This window comes from Oryctolagus cuniculus, chromosome X (assembly GCF_051225735.1).
Source record: "Oryctolagus cuniculus isolate XC-2025 breed Fujian yellow rabbit chromosome X, ASM5122573v1, whole genome shotgun sequence".
Lineage (NCBI taxonomy): Eukaryota > Metazoa > Chordata > Mammalia > Lagomorpha > Leporidae > Oryctolagus > Oryctolagus cuniculus.
The window spans coordinates 51,234,679-51,251,357 of record NC_142888.1 but is presented as its reverse complement, the minus strand read 5'-3'; positions in this window follow the sequence as shown (position 1 = coordinate 51,251,357).

The window sequence follows — 16,679 nt, the reverse complement described above, 5'->3', positions numbered from 1 at the left end:
TATTGTATTGGAGTCTATGTCTCCCTTTAGATCCATTACATTTCTTTTTTTAAAAAGATTTATTTATTTATTTATTTGAAAGTCAAAGTTACACAGAGAAAAGGAGAGGCAGGGAGAGAGAGAAAGAGAGAGAGAGAGAGAATGAGAGAGCTTTCCATGCGCTGGTTCACTCCCCAACTTGCCACAATGGCAGGAGCTGTGCCGATCCAAAGCCAGGAGCCAGGAGCCTCCTCTGGGTCTTTGCACAAGGATGCAGGGGCCCAAGGACTTGGGCCATCTTCTACTGCTTTCCCAGGCCATAGCAGAGAGCTGGATCAGAATTGGAGCACTCAGGACTTGAACCAGCACCCATATGGGATGCTGGCACCAAAGTCAGCAGCTTTACCTGCTATGCCACACTGCCGATCCCTAAATTTCTTTTAAATATCCAGGTGCCCTTTAATTGGGAGCATATACATTTAATGTAGTCACATCTTCCTTTTGAGTTGATCTCTTATCATTACATAGTACTTTTATTTGTCTCTTCTAAAAGTTTTTGTGTTAAAGTCTATTTTGTTTGATCCTAAGATGGATACATCTGCTATTTTTTGGTTTCAATTAGCACTGAACTTCTTTATCCATCCTTTCAATTTCAGTCTGCAAGTATCTTTGTTGGTGATTTGTGTTTCTTATAGGCAACAAATAGATGAGTCTTTCTTAAATCCATTCAGCTAGTCTGTATCTTTTAATTCTCCTTGTCTTCCTCCTCATCCTTCTCCTATTTTTCAGAGATTTGCCTTCTAGCTTGGATATTCTTCCCTTTGTCTCACCAAGTAAGTTGCTAAGGCTGTCCATTGTATTTTTTATTTTTCATATTGAATTCTTCATTTCTGGTGCTTCAGTCTTTCTCTCTCCAAAATCTCAGTCTCACAGGAACATTTTTCATCTATGTCATCTATGGATTTCTTTAACTCATAATTTGGTTCTCATTTCTTCTGAGTAATCCTATAGTCATTCTTTTGAATTCATTTGCAGACATTTGATCAATCTCTTCATCCTCACATGTGGGGAGCAACTCGGACTAGACTGTTACTGGAATTAAGACTTATTCTATGCATCTGCTCTCCCACAATATGGCGCTGGGAGAGGAGAAAACAGCTTCTACACAGCTGCCTCCAGTTCAACCAATAAGCAGCAGGACCTGCTCCTGATTGGAGGAGAGCAGCGTACTCGGTGTGTGGGCAGCCCAGTTGGGATTGGCAGAAGAGGACTATAAAGGAGGAGAGAGACAACATGCACCAGGAACATCTAAGGGGAACATCTGAGGGGACACCTGTGCAGCCCCCAAGAGAGCCGGCCGGCGGTGTGCCGCTCCCCCGCGGAAGTGGGGAATGTGGCAGGGGGAACCGCCCTTCCACGGAGGTGGAAGGGACGGCAGCCAACCCGGGAAGAACCAGCAGCAAACCCGGGGAGGGCCGAGCAAACAAGAGAACAGCGCAGGGTCCTGTGTCGTTCCTCCACGAAGAGGGGGAGCGACATAATGGTGCCGTGACTCGGATATGAAGCCTAGGCAGGGCTTAGTGTCGTTCCTCCACGAAGACGGGGAGCGACACTCACATTCTAATATTACAGTGTTACTATGTTCATTGGGGGGTCATGTTGTCTTTGTTCATTTATTATATTTCTATGTTTATTTTTAGGCATTTTTAAAGACACTTGTTGGTTTTCTCCATTGATGCTTTTTTTTATCATTGAACTATACCTCTGTGGCTTAGTGGAGTACCTGCTCCTTCAGTGAACACCTAGAGACTTGTTTTGTGTGTGGCTGGGGGACTCTGTTAGTGCTCAAGTGTGGGGCAAGAATACAGGGTGACACCCATTTTGTTCATGGTAGATATCCTCTATTGTCATCAGGAGGGTGGCTATGATCACATCTGTTGGCATAATCATGACCTCACATCCTCTCTTCCCATGTGAACAATGCCTGGGCTTGTCCTACAGTGGACACAATGCTCACCCACATTGGCACATGAACTGCAAAATGATCTGTGCCATCATCATTATGAGCACAGAACCCTCAGCGATTACCCACCCCAAGCAGTCAGGCATATCTGGTTCTCTGACTCCAGTCATGGTGATTGTGCTACTCCCCATTCCCTATTGTACAGTAACAGGATTCCTACAGTCAGTGCATGCAAGGTTCCCACAATCACAGGTTGTAGAGGATCCCTTCTCTGCCTCACAAGCCTGTCCCATCCAAAGAGAGAACAGAACCATTTCCAGAGCCAGGTGCCGGTGGATGCTCTGCCTTGGCAATTTGGGCCCCATAGCCTATGAAAGGTTGAGGGGATGGTGTCACCTCACAATTCTTAGTGGGCGCCCAGGCTCCTTTCAATCCTTGCAGGCAGACACAAAGTCATTGGGTAATGCAGATTTGTCACTCTGTTAAACCCCCCGAGTCACATCCTTGAGAGCCACCACAGCCTCTACTTGTGTCAAGATGGTGACTTCTCCTCTCTGGTTGCTGGATATTCTTATGGGGAATGGGCATTATTAGGGGGTACCCTGCCCCTACCTCCCCCTCCGCTGTGGTTCCAGGCCAGACTCAAACACAGTGTGGGCCACAAGGCATTCCCTCAGGCAATATCACCAGTGGCTTGGCTGCCACAGTCTCCTCTCAGCTCACTCTCAAAACCTAGCATCTCCTTCAGTCTCCAGCTATAGGACTTGTGGATGGTGTTCCTGCTCGCTGCATATCTGCACCTCCCAAGCTGACTTCTTCTTTTTGTAGAATTTCCACTGTGAACTTCTCTCCAACTCTCTCCTTGGAATATACTTCCTTTACTTTTTTTTTTCTATCTTCTTCTGGTCAGAATCATCACCTCTTCTCTATTCAGGCATTTTGGAACCCCATCAAGATTTTTGATGTATTAAATTGAGGTGCACACTAGTCATCCAAGTGGGATATCAAGTGGTAGGATGCATGAGTCTGTAATATTGATGCTAGCGCTGCATGGGTTTTAAACAGCTGAAGTCATCTACCCTTCTGTTGATTTTTCCCTACAGGCTGACACTGAAATACTGGCAGGTGTTACTCTGAACTATTATCTTTTACTTTTCATTTCTTGAACTCTTTACTTACCAGAGAGCATTAACCCATTGAGTATAATTTAAATAAAAAATATATTATCTCAAAAATAACACATCAATTTTAAAAAATATAAAGTAATACTTTAAAAAAAGACGAGTAAGAGAAATCTTAGATTTAAAAATTAGGAAATGTTAAATGCCTGAAAGAATAAGTATAGTTATATTTTTAAGTACATTTTAAAGTATATTTACCATGACTGGACATTATACAATGTTTACATGTAAAGAAAGACCCCGGTGTCCAATATACATGTGCCATTTTCTGTAGCTTTTTATTTTAAATAAAAATTAAAGCAAAACAATACAATTAAATATATATTTATAAATAAATAAAGAATGAAGAGAATTCTGAGGTATTTTAGATAGAATTTTCAAATATTAGAATTGTGGTCATTCCAGAAGAGGAGGAAAAAGGAAAATTCATAGAAAACCTTTTCACAGGGATGGCAATTTGGCATGGCTGGTGGGGCTGCCACCTGCAGTGTGGGCATCCTATGCAGGCACTGGTTTGAGTTCTAGATGCTCCACTTCCAATCCAGCCCTCTGTTGTAGCTTGGGAAAGTGGTGGAGGATGACCCAGGTACTCGGGCCCCTGCATCTGCATGGGAGACCCAAGAGAGGCTCCTGGCTCCTGGCTTTGGATCAGCTCAGTTCTGGCCAATGTGGCTCTTTGGGGAGTGGGCCAGTGGATGGAAGACCTCTCTCTCTGTCTCTGCCTCTGCTTCTCTGCAGTTCTGCCTTTCAGATGATTACATAAATCTTAAAAAAGGAAAAGAAAACTTTTTCACTGAAATAATAGCTGAAAACTTCTTCAGCTATTTACAATGCATGGCTATCCAGGTATATAGGCACATAGGGTAACAAATACAATGGGCCAGCAAATAATAGAAGGAGAAAGAAATATTTTCCAAAACAAGCAAATTTTGAAAGAATTTATCACCAACAAACCAGGCTTACAAAAAATACTTTACATAGTCTTACAACCAGAACCAAAAGAAAAATAACTATCATCAAACAATATATGAAATTATAAAGTGCTGTATGAAGGTAGATACACAAAATAGAAATGATGCAGGAAAACATCTTTTCGGTACAGTAAATTACCAAACCACAAAGATGAACAGCTAAGGAAGAATAGAACAAAATATTTTTTTTTTTAAAATGTGAGTTAGCAAAATTAAAAAAGACGTTTTTGCTCATAAATAATAACCTTGGGGTCAGACATCTGATGGAATGATTAAGGTACTGGTTGAGATTCTTGAATCATATATCATAGGATTTAGAGTTCAAGTTTCAGTGTCCATCTCAATTCCAGTTTCATGTTATGCATATTGTGAGAGACATCAAGTGATGGACCATGCACCTGTGTCCCTGCCAGCAGCACGGGAAATTTTAATTGAGTTTCCAAATCCTAGATTCAGGTCTAGATCTGACCATTGCCAGCATTTGGAGAGTGACAAGCTCTGTTTGTAATTCTCTCTCAGCTGTCTCTCTGTATGACTTTCAATGTATTGGTATTATTAGTCTATTTACATTCCAAAAGGTGAAATCATAAAAGGTATCTTTTGAGACCATAATGGAATAAAAGTGTAAATAAGTAATAAAGGAATCTTTAGAAGTTATACAAAACAAAATATCAGGAAAGGGGACAAAATGAGTCATCAGTGAAATCAAAAGGGAAATTTTAAAATTTCATGAAACAGGGGCGAGTGCCGTGGCACAGTAGGTAAAGCCAACACTGCAGTGCCAGCATCCCATATGGGCACCAGTTCGAGTCCTGGCTGTCCACTTCCAATCCAGCTCTCTGTATTGGCATGAGAAACCAGTAGAAGATGACCAAAGTCCTTATCCCCTACACCCATGTGGAAGACCCTTCTGCCCCCGCTACTGCCTCTCTGAAACTCTGCCTTTCAAATAAATAAATAAATCTTTAAAAAAACTTCATAAAACAAATGAAAATGGAAACAAAGCAAATCAAAATTATAAAATGGAACAAAAGCAGCAGTAAGAGGAAAGGTTACTGTAGTATGCGACTACACCAAAATATATAAATAATTCAAATAAATAATCTAACAGTGCATCTTGAGAATCTAGAAAAGCAAGAATAAATGAAATTCATCATTAGTAGATGAAAACACATGACACAACAGAGAAAAAAATGAATTAGAAACCAAAAACAAAATTAAAGATCATTGAAATGAAGAGTGTGTTTTATAAAAAAAGTTATTTATTTGAAAAGAAGAATTACAGAGAGAAAAAGAGAGAGAGATAGAGATATCTTCCATCTCATGATTTACTCCCCAAATGGCCACAACAGCCAGGGCTAGGCCACGCAGAAGCCAAGAGCCCAGAACACCTTTATGGGATGCCCACATGGGTGGAAGGGACCCAAGTCCTTGAGCCATCTTCCATTTATTTCCCAGGCATGTTACCAGTGAACTAGATCAGAAGCTGAGCAGCCAGGATTCAAGCTGGCCTCATATGGGATGCAAGGTGGCAGCTTAACCCACTGAGCTCCAAGGTTGTCCATGAAGAGCACCCAATGAAAAAATAAAATCTACAAACTCTTAGCTAGACTATTCATGAAAAATAGAGGGAACAACAAAAGAGTAAAATCACAAAAGAAGAAGCAAACATTACAACTGATACCATGGAATTACAAAAGATCACAAGGGACTGGCAAGAAGTACATCAACAGAAATGGTAATCAAGAAAATAATGGATATACTCCTAGACATATAAACAAGCAGAAATTGAAGCATGCAGACATGTGAGACCAGAACAATCTAATAACAAGAAATGTGACTGAATCATTAAATAAATCTTCCATGAAGAAAAGCCCAAATGACATGATTTCATTACTTACTTATACTAAGGTAAGGCTTTAGGGAATAAATAACACAAATTACTCTTAACTGTTTCAGAAACTCAAAGGGAAGGAATTCTTCTAAACACATTTCATGAGTTCATACTTACACTGATACTAAAACCAGGGAAGCACACGACAAAAAAGGAAAACAATAGGTCAATTCAGTATCTTATGAAAATAAATGCATAAATACTCAAACAATGAAAAAATCTAACAATATAGAAAAAAGATCATTCATTACTACCAAGTGGAATTTATCTGAGGGATGGTTCAACATTGAGATTATAATACTTTTTGTCTTTCATATTATTTATGTAATTAAATATTAAACAATATGAAAGACAAAAAGTATTATAATCTCAATAGATGTAGAAAAAACATAAGTAAAATTAAACATCCGTCAGGATAAAACCCCTGAATAAGTTAGATAAAGACATATACCCCCAAATAATAAAAATTTTAAATGACATCCCCAAACCAACACTACGCTGAATGGTGAAAAGCTTAGTTTTTCCACTACAACTTGAGGGAACACAATATGTCTACTCTCACCATTCTCATTCAACACTGTTACTGTGTTGTAATCCACCCCCTTCTCTTGTTTTAGCCAGAGCCATTTGTCAACAGGAAGAAACAATGGGAAGATAAGAAGTTAAGTTATCTCAGGTTTCAGGTGATATGATTCTATATGTTGAAAATCCCAAATAATTCACTGGGAGACTACTAGAGATAATAAATTAATTCAGTAAAGTTGTAGGGCACAAAATCCCATATAAAACTAATTAGCTATTCTATACAAGACTAATGAAATTATTGAGAAAGAAATCATGAAAAAATTTATTTTCAATAGTATAAAAAATCTCTAGGACTAAATTTAACAAAGAAAGTGAAAAATTTCTCTAATAAAAATGAATAATGGAATATCAGTTATTAAAAAGAATGAAATTAGGCTGGTGCCATGGCTCACTAGGCTAATCCTCCACCTGCGGCACCAGCACACTGGGTTCTAGTCCCGGTCGGGGTGCCGGATTCTGTCCCAGTTGCCCCTCTTTCAGGCCAGCTCTCTGCTATGGCCCGGGAGTGCAGTGGAGGATGGCCCAAGTGCTTGAGCCCTGCACCCCATGGGAGACCAGGAGAAGCACCTGGCTCCTGGCTTCGGGTCAGCACAGCACGCTGGCCGCAGCGGCCATTGGGGGGTAAACCAATGGAAAAGGAAGACCTTTCTCTCTGTATCTCTCTCACTGTCCACTCTGCCTGTCAAAAATAAATAAATAAATAAAAAGAATGAAATTTTACCACTTGCATCAAAATAGATGCAACTGGATGACATCATGTTGACAGAAATAATACAGATACAGAAAGACAAATATCACAAATCCTCCCTTATATGTGTGAGCTAAAATTAAAAGACAAAAAAGGAAAAAAGAAAAAAATGCCTAGGTGTATCAGCATTGCTGCAAACATAGTTTTATCAAACTTGTTTATATATTCTTCAAATCAATGGTAAAGAATGTTATACTAGTATAGCTTTAATGATCTATGATAACTTTAAATTTACTGTATATGAGTGAAATTGTCATTTTTCCATTTAATTATTATTTAGAGGCCTTGCCTATATTCCCATGAAACTAGGGTCTTTTAACTTTTTATGTTTTTAAAGATTTATTTATTTTTATTTGAAAGGCAGTGAGAGAGAGAGAGAATCTTCAATCCACTAGTTCACTCCACAAATGGCTACAATGGCCAGAACTTGTCCAGCCTGAAGCCAGGATCCAGGAGCTTCTTCTGTGCCTCCCATACAGGTGCCAGGGCCCAAGGACTTGGGCAATCTTCTGCTATTTTCCTTGGTACATTAGCAGGGAGCTGGATCTGATGTGGAGCAGCTGGGACTTTTTACTTGTTGAACTTTATATTTGGTGGAGCATTAACCCCTTGACTGTAATGTAGATTCAAAAAGGTGATGTCTCAAAAAACAGACATAAAGAAAGAGAGAGAGAGAGAGAGGGAGAGAGAGAGAGAGAAAGAAAAAAGGAAGGAAGGAAGGAAAGTAGGAAGAAAGGGAGAGGGAATGAAGGAGGGAGGAAGGTAATATCATTATGTTCTCAGAATTGTACCTATAAACTATATTGAATTTGTTCTCTTTGGATTAATATCACATTAACATGAAAAATGAAGTATCAATCTTTAATATTGATACTATCAAAGTAATTTAAAGATTCAATGAAATCCTCATCTAAATGTCAATGGCATTCATTCTTTATAGAGTCAAAAAATAAATAGTTTGAAAATGTATATGTATATTTCACTGATACCAAAGAGTCAAAACAATCTTGAGGAAAATGAATTGAGGCATCACAAAATCTGTTTTGACAAAATACTATAGAAATATTGTGACAAACAAGACATTCTTTATATTAATAAACATAAAAAAGGCAAAATAGACACATTATTTAATCAAATTTGTAACTTTGAATGTAGATGGATTAAATTCCCCAGTGAAAAGACATGCATTGTCCAAATGCATTTAAAAAGACATGACCCAACTATATACGGCCTACAAGAAACTGACTTCACTGGTAAAGTTACACATAGACTGAATTTGAGGTATTGACAAAAGATACACCAGGCAAATGATAAACAAAAGCAAGCAGGGGCAGCTAACTTCATATTAGATAATAGATGGAATAGATCCCAAGGAAACAAAATCAGAATATGAAAGTTATTTGTACCTCCATGTTTTATAGCTGCTCAATTCACAATAGCTAAGATATAGAATCAACCCAAAGGACTATCAGCTGTTGACTGGATAAGGAAAATGTGGTATATATACATGATGGAATACTACTCATCTGAAAAACTTAAAATCCTGACCTTTGCAATAAAGTGGATGCAACTGGAGACCATTATGCTTAGTAAAATAAGCCAGACCCAAAGAGACACATATGAATGATTTGTCGAATTTTTGGTAGCTAATATAGAGAGTACAAAAAACTGAATATGTGAGTGTATAAGAGTATCTTGTGATTTGATTAATATTTACAGCGCTTGTCTATATTCCTGTGGAACAGTGGTCTCTCTATTTTATATTTATTGAAAACTATATTTAATTGTGCATTAAGCCTATGTTTACAAAGTAAACTGAAATATGTTATCACAAAAATTAAAAGAAAAAGAAAGGAGGGATGAGAGAGTTGATTGGAGGAAGGAAATATCATTATGTTCTTAGAATTGCATCTATGAAATACTTGAAATCTGTTCTCTTAATATTAAAAAATGTGACCACTTTGACAAAAACTTTCATTATATATGCATATTGATAATAAAAACTGGAGGTACATTTTTTTTAAGATTTATTCATTTAAAAGTGATCCCTGTTAGGAATTTGGAAAACATTATGCTGAGTGAAATAAGTCAGTCCCAAAGGGACAAATATCATATGTTCTCCCTGATCTGTGACAACTAACCGAGCACCAAAAAGGAAACCTTTTGAAGTGAAATGAACACTATGAGAAACGGTGACTTGCCCTGACTGTTGATGAACAACTTAATACGTTATCCCTCTTAGTAGTTTTTTTGTTTGTTCTATTTAATACTCTTGGTTGAATACTGTAATCAATACACAGTTATTCTTAAGTGTTGAAACTTAACTGAAAAGTGATCGCTGTTAAATATAAGAGTGGGAATAAGAGAGGGAAGAGGTGTGCAATTCGGGACATGCTCAAGCTGACTTGCCCCAAACGGTAGAGTTAGAAACATACCAGGGGATTCCAATTCAATCCCATCGAGGTGGCATGTACCAATCCCATCTCACTAGTCCCAGTGATCAATTTCAGTTCACAATTGATCATAATGATAGGACTAAGAGCCAAAGGGATCACATAAACAAGAATAGTGTCTGCAAATACTAGCTGATAGAATCAAAAAGGGAGAGAACGATCCAACATGGGAAGCTGGATACACAGCAGACTCATAGAATGGCAGATGTCCTAAACAGCACTCTGGCCTCAGAATCAGCCCTTAAGGCATGCGGATCCGGCTGAAAAGCCCATGAGAGTATTTCAGGCATGGAAAGCCAAGACACTCTGGAAAAAAAAAAAACCTAAATGAAAGATCTCCGCGAGGGAGATCCCAGTGGAAAGAACAGGTCATCAAAGAAGGAGGTACCTTTCTCTGAAGGGAGGAGAGAACTTCCACTTTCACTAGGACCTTGTCTAAATATGATCAGAATCAGTGAACTCAAAAGGCTTCCATAGCCTTGGCAACTCATGACAAGAGCCTAGGGTGATTACTGATGCCATAAACAAGAGTGTCAATTTGTTAAGTCAACAACAGGAGTCACTGTGCACTTACTCCTCATGTAGGATCTCTGTCCTTAATGTGCTGTACATTGTGATTTAATGTTATATCTAGTACTCAAACAGTATATTTCACTTTGTGTTTCTATGGGGGTGCAAACTGTTGAAATCTTTACTTAATATATGCTAAATTGATCTTCTGTATATAAAGAAAATTGAAAATGAATCTTGATGTTTAATTGAAGGGGAGAGAGAGTGGGAAAGGGGAGGGTTGCTGGTGGGAGGGAAGTTATGGGGGGGGAAGCCATTGTAATCCATCAACTGTACTTTGGAAATTTATATTCATTAAATAAAAGTTAAAAGAAGATTTATTCATTTATTTGAAAGTAAGAGTTACAGAGAGAGAGAGAGAGAGAGAGAGAGAGAGAAGGAAAGACAGAGAAAGAGAGGTCTTTCATCTGCTGGTTCACTCTCCAATTTGCCACAATGGCCGGAGCTGTGCCGATCCGAAGCCAGGAGCCAGGAGCTTCTTCCAGGTCTCCCATGTGGGTGCAGGGGCCCAAGGACTTGAGCCATCTTCTGCTGCTTTCCCAGGCCAAAGCAGAGAGCTGGATCAGAACTAGAGTAGCTGGAACTCGAACCAGCGCCCACATGGGATGCCAACACCGCAGGCGGCAGCCTTACCTGCTATGCCACAGCGCCGGCCCCGGAGGTACATTTGTTAAAAAGTTCCCATAAACTTTAGGTGCCCATGTACAATGAGACCTTTCTAAGGAGATTTTCTATGTTTGACAAATGATCTAAAATTTCACACAGTATTAAACCCATGTATATAGCAAAGTCAGTTTTAAAAAGATATATTCTTTGATTATAGCAAATTTCATTGTGTTTCTGAAACAAACGAAAAGAAACAAAGAGGACATTCTACATGGGAAAGAGGCTGATTCAACCAGAAAATATAAAATCATAAATATTTATGCACCCGAGACAAGACCATTTAAATATCTAAAACAAATTTTTTAGACCTAAGTGGAGAAATAGCCTCTTTTATACAATAATAATAGTAGAACACCCTATTGTCACCAATGTACAGATATCTACACAGGAAATGAACAAAGATACATCAGAGTTAAAGCATACTATAGAGAACACAGACTTAATAGACATTTGTAGAACATGTCTAATAGCTGGAGAATACAAAGTCTTCTCATCAGTACATGAAATATTTTTTTAAGATTTTATTTATTTATTTGACAGGTAGAGTTACAGAAAGTGAGAGAGAGAGAGAGAGAGAGAGAGAGAGAAAGTCTTCCATTCGATAGTTCATCCCCCAAATGGCCGCAACAGCTGGAGCTATGCAGATCTGAAGCCAGGAGCCAGGTGCCTCTTCCTGGTCTCCCATGCGGGTACATGGGCCCAAAAATCTGGGTCATCTTCCACTGCTTTCCTGGGCCACAGCAGAGAGCTGGACTGGAAGAGGAGCAACCAGGACTAGAACCTGGTGCCCACAATGGGATGCGGTTGCCTCAGGTGGAGGAATAACCTAGCGTGCTACGGTGCCAGCCCTAGTACATGAAATATTTTTAAGACAGATAATATATTGGGTTGCATCTCAAGTTTCAGTAAATTTAAATTAATTAAAATTAAGTAAAATCATATCATTTATCTCCTCAGACCACAAAGGAATAAAATTAAAATTGAACACGAAGAGAAACAATAGAAAATCTAAAAATATGTAAAAATTGAACAATATACTCCTGAATGAGCAATGGATCATTTAAGAAATCAAAAATGATATCAAGATATTTATTTATTTATTTATTTGCAAGGCAGAGCTACAGACAGGGAGAGTGATAGATAGATAAGAGAGAGAGAGAGAGAGGCCCAGAAAAAAATTCCCATCTTTTTGGCTAACTCTCAAAATAGCTGCAAAGCCCTGATCTTGAGCCAAAGCCAGGAGCAGTGATCTCAATCCAGACCTCCCATGGGGATACAGGTATCCAACTATCACTTATCAGGGTGCACATTAGCAAGAATTTCTAATCAAGAGCAGATGAAGGATTCAAATCTGGGCAATCCAAGTGTCTCAACCTGTACCCTAAGGCTAAGGCACTCAGCTCTTACTTCTTAATATAACTTCTTCATATTAAGTACTTTTAAATTTTCATTTATTGATTTATTTAGCAATTTATTTACATTCAAAAAGGGTTTTAGGGGCCAGTGCTGTGGCGCAGTAGGCTAATCCTCCTCCTGTGGCGCCGGCATCCCATATGTGTGCCAGTTCTAGTCCCAGTTGCTCCTCTTCCAGTCCAGCTCTCTGCTACGGCCTGGGAAAGCAGTGAAAGATGGCCCAAGTGCTTGGTCCCCTGCACCCTTGTGGGAGACCGGGAGGAGACACCTGGCTCCTGGCTTCGGATCTGCGCAGCTCTGGCCATTGCGGCCACTTGGGGAGTGAACCAACGGAGGGAGGACCTTTCTCTCTGTCTCTCTCTCTCACTGTCTGTAACTCTGGCTGACAAATAAATAAAATCTTTTAAAAAAGGGTTTTTTTTTTTTTTTACATTTCTATAGTCAGAGCTTCAACTTTTCTAAGTTATTCATGATACTAATTTTTTCTGATTAATAACCTGGATCTCAGAAAGAAAACTTAGGGGCCAGTGTTGTGGGACAGCAGGTTAAGCTGCTGCCTGTGATTCCAGCATCCCGCATGAGCACGGGTTAGTCACAACTTTTCCACTTTGGACCTAGCTTTCAGCAGAAGATTGGCTCCTGCCAATGAATGTGGGAGACTTAGATGGAATTCCAGGCTCCTGGCTTCTGCCTGGCCAAGCCCTCCCCATATGGCCATTTGGAGAGTATGACAGGTTTAATACTGCTATCCTTAGAAAGACCTGTTGGAAATATCAGATCTTTGTTGAAATACAAGAACCTTCATTTAGGGATGGTTTCCAAATTTAACTGGTAAGAATAGATCAGGTTTTGCTTATGGTTTAAGATTTACTATAGCAAAAGATTACAAATTAATCAGCAAAGGTAAATAGTAAATCAGGTAAAGTTTATAAGAAATCAGGCATGAACTTCCAAGAATCTTATCTCATTGAAGTAAAACAGAACATTTTTTTACAGGCAGAGTGGACAGTGAGAGAGACAAAGAGAAAGGTCTTCTTTTCCATTGGTTCACCCTACAATGGCCACTGCGGCCGACGCGCTGTGGCCGGTGCACCGCGCTGATCCGAAGCCAGGAGCCAGGTGCTTCTCCTGGTCTCCCATGCGGGTGCAGGGCCCAAGCACTTGGGCCATCCTCCACTGCACTCCCTGGCCACAGCAGAGAGCTGGACTGGAAGAGGGGCAACTTTTAATTCCTCCAGGATTAAACTGCTACAATCCTATGAAACATTGTCTCTCAGGAAAACCACCTAGATATTCACTCAAAATTTTTGATTAGGAGCCAACCATGTATGTATTCACTGTTTAATCATGTACCAAAATTCCAGACTTCCAGATGTAAATCAGGTTTTTAGTATACACCACATTGTATGATTCAGATACAATCAGCCATTCTTTGTCCCATGAGTTCTCCTTGCGAATCTCAGAAACTTGGGGTGGTATTTGAGATCCCCAACACAATCCAGTGTTTCACAGAGCCTACACTAGCCATTAATGCATATTTGGCTGACATAAGATATAAGAATTACTTAACTATGTAATTTTGCCAGACCTACAGGATTTTCTCATTCCTGAAAGTGTTTTCCAAAGATACCTATAGGGTCATCTGGTCATAATTGCTTATGTCCTTTTCTCAATTCTGCTAGTGATATACTCTCATCTACTCACAACACCTACTTTCAATGTTAATAATTATGGTTTCTGCAATTATGCAATTATGCATTCATATTTAGTGACAAATATCATGTTTTCTCTGATATGTGGCAGTTAATATAGAATAACAAGATACACAGGAATGAAATGGTCATTTTGGGATATGATTGTCGTTTTTAGCCCTTGTTTATGCTCATGCGGAACTGTTGTCTTCCTACTTTTTACTTGCTATTATGATTAGTTAATTAATTCTGTGACTATGGGCAGGCACTGTGGTGTAGCCGGTAAAGCCGCCACCTGCAGTGCCGTCAACCCATATGGGCGCCAGTTTGTGTCCCAGCTGCCCCACTTCTGATCCAGCTTTCTACTACTGCCCAGGAAAGCAGTAGAAGATGGCCCAAGTCCTTGGGCCTCTGCATCCATGTGGGAGACCTGAAGAAGCTCCTGGCTCCTGGCTTCGGATTGGCTTAACTCTGGCCATTGCTGCCATCTGGGGAGTGAACCAGTGGATGGAAGATCTTTCTAACTCTCTCTGCCTCTGTCTTTCACTAACTCTGCCTTTCAAATAAATAAATAAATCTTAAAAAAATTTCTGTGACTAAAAAAAAAAAAGAAAAAAAAAAAGAAATTATCAAGTCCCAACTTGACTCTTACTGGGATTAAACATGACAATAGGTCTGCTCTGATTTCATCATCATTTAAAAAAACATCTATTATTTTTCACTTTATGTTTCTGTGTGGGAGCAAACTGTTGAAATCCATACTTGATGTATACTAAGCTGATCTTCTGTAAAAAAAAAAATTTCTGTGACTATAGAGTGGACTAAATTAGGGACTTGCAAAAACTGATGAAGAGAAGAGAGGGAGAGGGGAGGATTGGGAGGGAGCAGGGGGTGAGGGAAGTGTGATTGTCTTCTTGAAACTTGAAACTGTACCTGTGGAATGCATGGAATCTGTTCTCTTTGTATTAATAGTAATTTAAAAATTATGGTTTCAGGTATTCCTTTTTTTTTTTTTTTTTGACAAGTAGAGTTACAGTGAGAGAGAAAGGTCTTCCTTCCATTGGTTCACTCCCCAAATGGCCACCACGACCGGCGCTGTGCTGATTCGAAGCCAGGAGCCAGGTGCTTCCTCCTGGTCTCTCATGCAGGTGCAGGGGCCCAAGCACTTGGGCCATCCTCCACTGCCCTCCCAGGCCACAGCAGAGAGCTGGACTGGAAGAGGAGCAACCAGGACTAGAACCGGCACCCATATGGGATGCTGGCACCACAGGTGGAAGATTAACCAAGTGAGCCACGGTGCCGGCCCCCTGGTATTCCTTTTAAAAAAGGACTTATTTGTTTTATTTGAAAGACAGAGTGATGGGAGGAATAGAGAGAAAGAGAGGGAGAGGGAGAGGGAGAGGGAGAGAGATATATTTCATCTTCTAGTTCACTCCTCAAGTAGCAACAATAGCCAGGCATGGAACAGGCCAAGGCTAGGAGTCTATAATTCCTCCCAGGTCTTCCACATAAATGGCAGGGACACAAGTACTTGGGCCATTATTCAGAACCATATAGGTGTATTACCAGGATGCTAGATCAGAAGCAGAGTAACTGGGACTCTCTTCAGAACTCTAGAATGGGATTCAAGTATCCGAAACAGCAGCTTAATCTCTTGTGCCACAAAGCTCACTCTCACTCCTCTGGTATGCTTTCTTCTGTTCCCAAGACTTTGATATATAACAATGGTAATGACTTAAGTCCATTTATACTTGAATTCTCATCAGAAAAACCCCTATATCATGGTATTAATTTGAGGCTAATAATTGGCTTCTAAACTTATTTGGGGGGTCATTGATCAATGACCTAAAGAACATTCTTGGATCTTTTATTCTATCCTCTTATCAGGCAGAGTCTTTACATGTTTTAACATATTATTTAATCCTGAAATCCTAAATTAACAGTCTTAGAATGTTTATAAAATGAATATTCAACATTTTAAAAAAAGCCTGTGAATAAAAGCAGGATTGCACATAGCAATTTAATAGTCTTTGATATTCTACAAAAGGCTGCCTAATGGTTCAACAGATATGTCTGCCCCATCTTCCTGAATTACCTTACTCAGTGTCACATAGAAGCAAATGGATGATGATAGCAATACAAAAATGAATGTCATGTTCCATACCTTCCCCCAAATAAATGGAGATCAATTATTTACATACCACGTCTGACAATCCCAATGTATGAGTAAAAATGTAAATAATTTAGGTAATATTTACTCATTTGAGTATTTATCTGAGCCTTCAAATTCAGTAAACCAGTTCAGTTCTTTATGGTTTATGCTTCATTTCTCACTATTTTTTTCTGGATGAACTAAGCTCTATTTTCAGTAAATGTTACCCATCATCATTAGGAGATTTCAAATGATAGATGCACCAATTTTCCTAGAAAGATTATAAAGGAAATCCAAGAAACATATCTGTCTCTCTCCCTCCCTCCCTCCCTTCCACCCTCCCTTCCAAATGGGTAAAATAAATCCTTTAAAAAATGGGGCCAGCATTTTGGTGCAATGGGTTAAGCCACCTG